The following is a 6,803-nucleotide window of genomic DNA, read 5'->3' on the forward strand; positions in this document are numbered from 1 at the left end:
CTCTATCATTTCAAATCCACATGACATGAAATTGGTGACCATTTTTAAGGACTTTGATAGAGATACAACTTTAATGAATACACATTTCTCATTTGAAGCTCCCATAAAAAGTTAAGCAAGGTGGAATATTGAGACATATGGCTTGACACTTAGAAAAATTTTGATATGTCAAATTTTTCCAAACGTCCACCTCAAAATTCTCCAAGTTCCAAGCTCCAAATGAAAAAGTGTTCAACATCAAACTTTTCCCTCTTGATCTCACCTTTCCAAAGAGCTCAAATTCATTAATTTTGGACTTGAAATGCATAGCTTGTGCATGGCTTAAACAAGATGATATCATTTGGCATGGATCCAACTTCAAGCATCAATGTTCAGTTTCCTTGCAATCCAATCAATCTTCAAAGCACTTGATCTTCAATTTGGACCTTCAAACCATCATTTCAGGGGCCTATGCGCACCCATGCAGCATGTCATCATCATTTGCCAATTTTGGAAAGTGGAAGTGAGTGTGCAAATATCACTTGATTCACCTATAAATGAAGCTCCATTTGCTCAGAATTAACACACACATTGCGCCAGCTTTGATCCCCTATTGAAAACCTTTGACTCTCATAGGATAAACCTGATAAATTCATTTGAATTTGAGCTTGAATCTCCACAGTTTTGGAATTCAATTCTCCAGTAATTCATTGCTTCTAAACCTTTCCATTCGTCTCCTGCAAGCAATTGAAGTGAGTCCAAGCATAAGCCTGATCAAGATCCATCGTGTTCAGACCTCCATTGAATGTAATTTGCAGAAATTTTAAACTCTTCGATTTTCTCAATTTATTGCTCAATTCCATTGATTCTTTGGTTGTCTGAAGTCCTACCAATATAGGCAAGAAGATTGAGTTGCTTTGAGGTTAAATCTAAGTAACTCAGATCATGTACCTTATTTTTCAATTCCACATATCTCTTAATATATTTGGAATTGGGGGAATTGGAGGTCAGATTCGAGCTCAGTGATGTTTTTTCTTTAAGATCATGTCCCTGTTTCTTTTTTTGGTGATGGTTCATCTTGACCAGTCCGATCGAGCTCACCGGGGAAGACGACCGGAGCTCTGGCTCCGGCGATGATGTGTCTTGCATCTGAACCATAGGATCCTTATGCCACGTTCTAATCTTGAGCGTTGATGTTGATTACCATTTATGCCACGCGGTTGACTTTGACACATGTGGAACGCGCATTTTGGATCATCAGATTTGTCACCTAAATTAATGAGGGAGATCTAATGGTCCACGTATTTTTTGAATTTCTGATATTTTGTTCTAATTGCATTTTCTTCAATAATTCATATTAAATTCAATATTGATCCAAAAAATATGGGACTTTCACCAAAAAATTTCAAATATTTTTCTCTTTCATATTCTGAATTAAAATTATTTTTTAGATCATTATTAATATTTTTTATGAATTAATTGATTTTACATTTGTTTTTAATTGTTTAAAAATATTTTTAAATGTCCAAAAATTATGAATTTTTTTCTCCAAGGTCCTTTGACCTTGTTTGACCTATGATAAATCTCATGGTCATTTCTTTGGTGTTTTGATGAGATTTTAGGATTTGGACAAAACATATTTGATATTAATGTACTATTTTATTATTTTTAATTGAATAAATGCAATTTAAATTGTATTGACCATTTGTATTGACTTGATTGAGTTTGATTGTTAGTTGTTGGGCCTTGGTCAAATTAATATCACTGGATTTAGGGGATTGATGGAATGTACATTCCATCTTCCAAAATGAATAAATTATATTAATTTGGTAAAAGTCCTCCTTTGACCAATTTGTGATCTCATTCATCCCCTTCCCTCTTCATCTAATTCCCCTTCTTCATTCATTCATTTCTATTTGGCCAATAACATCTCAAAGTCCTAATGCTAGTTGATTGAAAGATTAACATGAGTATGGATGAGATTAGGCCACCCCTTTTGCATATTTTTTGTGTGTGGTATGTTTCATGAGCATAGTTCATAATATTATGTCTCCAACATGCATTAACACCAAAAGTCTATTGCCCGGCCTCAAATAGTTGTGACTTCTACATAAGTCCAATTACGATTGCTTAACATAGCGCTAAATTTTTGACACAAAAGGCATAAGCATTCTAGTTAGTGAGATTGTAAGTCTCCCCTCTTCCATGGTATTGTGTGGAAATTTGGCCTTCTTTCCTTCCTTTGGAAGATGTTTTGGTTCAAGGATCCATGCTTGTGGTAACTTGGTTAAGTGTTCTCCAAAGAATGTCTTGAAATGAAAAGCAAAACAAAACTAACCTCTAACTTACTAACTATTGACTTTTACTTTCAAGCTTTTATTTTAATGCAATTTACCTTCAGCACTTTATTGAAGGAGAAGGGCGATCCAAAACGCAGCGGAATTTAAAATTTCTCCTTTAATGATCCTTACGAATGAGCATGATTAGTGATAGAATTGTTACCTCTTGTGGCGATTGTAACCTTTGATGCAGATCTACGGAGCGATCATGAACGTTGAACGATGACAATGCCTCTACTCAGTCCACATGAACGGATTCCTTCAATATAAGTGCTAGCTGCTACGAATGAAGGCTTTGAGTGAGAGAGAGAGAAACGAAATTGCAACTGCACAAATGCTTCTGCACAAGGGTTTTATTTATAGAACCACTTGTGTGGGCTATAAGCTAAAAAGCTCACTTAAGTGTATGTGGCCCATATCTTATAATATGCCAAAATCACTTAAGCGCGTGGTACCTTACCATATTTCGTATTCTACTTAAGTATATCGTACCTTACGATGTTCTACAATTCACTTAAGTGCATCGTACCTTACGATGTTCCTTAGTTACTCTATCTCTCATCAATCCGTCCTTTGTGTGTGACCCTGTAGGTTTTCGCGGCATTGGCAATTATATTAAATCACGCATTTAACATAATAAACAGTGAGCGGTATCTAGTAACACATCACTGCTACCCAAGACACGAAAATGTCATGTGATCTGACAAATCCTTTTGTGATAATACTAATGTGTATAATTACCCTTTTGCCCTTATGTCTATATTGAACACAAGGCATAGACTGTGTCATCCTTGTCCAGTTCAATATTGGGCCCATAGACATTTATCCTGTTACGCAGGATGGGAAAGTTCCATCTAGGTCACTCATGTCCCTTAGCATGCTTCGTGGAGTACCCATCAACTGTCTTTATGGTCATCTAGTTACGGATAATGTTTGATCAGCAATAAGGCACTCGACTCTACATCTAGGGTCCATGGTGGTTTCAGGTCGAATGGTGGTATACACCTTTATCACCATGAGAATAACTTATGACACTTTGCATAACATTCTATATAGTATTCTCATAGCGGGTCAATCCAGTATAAATATTACTCTTAATATTCATACCTATGTTTAAGACTTGATAACTCCTTATCCATGATCTATGAGGTGTGATCATCAGTCTATAAACATAATAATCTTCATGCTTTAATGTTATCCCACTTCACAATAAAGCTCGACTATGGATACTTTAAGAATAGTGTCCTTATGTTTAATGTGATCTCATGATTAAGTCACACTTGATACATTAAACGGACTATCTATTCTAGGGACTTTATTAAACAAACATAATAAAGAAAAAACCTTTTATTATTAATAAATAATTCGATACAAGTACCAAAAGTATTGGCCTCTAGGACTTACACCAACAATCTCCCACTAGCACTAGAGCCAATCAGGCATACCCCTAATGCCCATAGATCTAGTATGGCCATCATACTTCTACTGCGCAAGAGGCTTTGTCAGTGGGTCAATAATATTGTCAAGTGTAGGTACTCTGCATATTTTCACATCTCCTCTATCTATTATCTCTCGAATGAGGTGATAACGCCTAAGTATGTGTTTGGATCGTTGGTGAGATCTAGGCTCCTTAGCTTGTGCGATAGCACCATTGTTATCACAATAGAGACCAATGGGATCCACAATGCTAGGCACTATGCCAAGTTCACTAATGAACTTTTTGATCCAAACAGCTTCCTTTGCTGCACTTGAGGCAGCAATATACTCGGCCTCGGTTGTAGAATCAGCAACTGTATCTTGCTTTGAACTTTTCCAACTCACAGCGCCACCGTTTAAGCAAAACACATAACCAGATTGCAATCTAAACTCATCCTTATCTGTCTGGAAGCTAGCATCGGTGTATCCAATTACAGCCAACTCTTCCTGACCTCTATATATCAAGAATGAGTCCTTAGTCCTTCTCAAATACTTAAGGATATTCTTGACAGTTACCCAATGAGCATCACCAGGATCAGATTGGTACCTACTCGTTGCACTTAAAGCATATGAGACATCTGATCGAGTACATAACATGGCATACATAATAGATCCTATTGCAGATGCATATGTGTCACACCCCGATTTTGACCCTGATATTCATATCATTATTTCATTCATTATTTGCTACTCATGATTTTGTTCCTCTACTATGGTACTCCTTTTTCATGAGCATCAAGTGGTCTCCTTTTCTGTTATGGGTGCACCTTGTTGTGTTGTGCGCATTCAAGGCGAGGTTCTACCGTCAACATATTTAGATGCATAGGCGCATTCCGCGTCGGTGGTAATCAAGGAATTCGAGGATTATTGTGTTTGGATTAGAGTATATGGTCAAAAATATTAGTCATGAAAAGCTTTGATGGACATTGTTTGATTCAAGGAGATTCCAGTGGTTTACCATGTTTTAAGGGAGAGTCATTATCATGTGAGTTTTTTAAGAGGGACCGAGCCTGGTTATCGTCGGAATCAAGCTAGTGGCCGAAGGTCATCGTTCATTTGCATGGATTTTAATAGATAATTCAATGGTAACACAGATGAAATCTCTTCTCATTTGACTAATGGGTCTTTAAACTTAGATGGACACAGTGGGAAAATATTAAAGCAAACGACATCTTGGGATGTCCAACGTTGGTTCCTATTTGGGAACTCTGTGTAAAACTTGCAACTCAACATTCATGCTCCGAGTATACAAGCTTGACATGGGCACTTTCTCTTCCTACCAACCCCATCATCCATGTAGCTCCACAAGCAGACTCAGAGCTTCTATGTCAATTCCTGATCAAACTCATTTTGAACACCATGACACTGTTCGTTTGTTTTGTTCCAACGCCCTCAAAATCTCAGCCGAAAAGGGTTATCTTCCTGAAGGAAAACAGTTACATGCCCGTTTAATAAAGTTTGGATTTTGTCATGTTCTTTCCTTGCAAAATCAGATTTTTGAGTGTTTATCTTAAATGTAAAGAAACTGAAGATACAGAGAAGTTGTTTGATGGATTGCCTGTGAGAAATGTTGTGTTGTGGAATATTATGATTCGCGGTATTGTTGGATCATGCGACAATGAAAATGAATTGGATCGTAAGCAGCTGTGTTTTTCTTATTTTAAAAGGATGCTGTTGGAAATGGTGGTTCCTGATTATATAACTTTAAATGGTTTGATTTGTTCTTGTGCTCGGTTTTATGATGCTGAGATGGGAATTCAGTTGCACTGTTTTACAGTGAAAGTTGGATTTGATTTGGATTGTTTTGTTGGCTGTGCTATTGTTGATTTATATGCGAAATGTGGTTTTGTTGAAAATGCTAGGAGGGTGTTTTGTGTTGCTCCTTTTAGAGATTTGGTTATGTGGAATGTGATGATTTCTTGCTATACCTTCAATTGTTTAACAAAAGAGGCTTTTAGTAGCATGTTGAGTGTACTAAGTGATGATGCTTTGGGATATTATGATTTTGGAAAACAGATTCACAGTCTTGTTCTGAGACAGTCGTTTGACTCAGATGTTTTAGTGGCTAGTGCATATGATCAACATGTATGCCAAAAACAAAAATATAATTGATGCACGTAGAGTATTCGACGAGATGTCGATTCGAAATGTTGTGGCATGGAACACCATGGTTGTTGGGTGTGGAAATCATGGTGATGGCAATGAAGTTATGAGGCTTCTCAGAGAGATGCTTCGGGAAGGGTTTCTTCCCGATGAATTGACTATTTCCAGCGTTATTAGTTCATGTGGCTACGCTTCTGCCATTACCGAAACACTTCAAGCACATGCTTTTGCGGTTAAGTTATCGTGTCATGATTTTTTATCTGTTGCCAATTCTTTGATCAGTGCTTACTCCAAATGTGGTAGCATTGCTAGTGTATTTAAATGCTTTGAATTAATTTCACAGCCTGATCTAGTTACTTGGACTTCATTGATATGTGCATATGCATTCCACGGACTAGCCAAAGAAGCTACTGAGATGTTTGAGAAGATGCTATCTCGTGGCATAATACCGGATAAAATCGCTTTTCTCGGCGTTCTCACTGCTTGTGCTCATCGCGGGTTTGTGACAAAGGGCCTACACGTTTCTGAATGTTGCCACAAATTCATCAGTAAATGGCCATGGCAGAAGAAGCTGGTCGAGATTAGCAAGGTTGCATATCATTCACATCAGCCTGCAAGAAAGTACAAATCAACCCAAGTTAGCTTGCAACCATGTTCATTGCTTGGTACCATACTAAAATAGCAAGCCAGTAGGTTACATATCTAGTAAGGCATCAAAACAGCTCATGTCACACATGTAATTGTAGCACCTCAAATTTTCACCTATCATTGTACATACATTCTCATATTAGGTCATAACATAACATGGTCCACTGCATAGCATTGCATTGTCCCTTTGCCTCAAGTGCAAGCCAGTCAGGAGAATTAGGTCAAACTGATCAGGAGATCAGTCAATCAAGCAAGCAA

The 6,803-nt window shown here is 37.4% G+C and overlaps 1 pseudogene; it reads left to right on the top strand.

The window, feature by feature from the left end:
• The first annotated feature begins 5,053 nt into the window (after nt 1-5,053).
• Nucleotides 5,054-6,579, top strand: LOC127081297 (pentatricopeptide repeat-containing protein At2g46050, mitochondrial-like; annotated as a pseudogene).
• The last annotated feature ends 224 nt before the right edge of the window (nt 6,580-6,803 follow it).

This window comes from Lathyrus oleraceus, chromosome 5 (genome assembly GCF_024323335.1).
Source record: "Lathyrus oleraceus cultivar Zhongwan6 chromosome 5, CAAS_Psat_ZW6_1.0, whole genome shotgun sequence".
NCBI classification, from domain to species: Eukaryota; Viridiplantae; Streptophyta; class Magnoliopsida; order Fabales; family Fabaceae; genus Lathyrus; species Lathyrus oleraceus.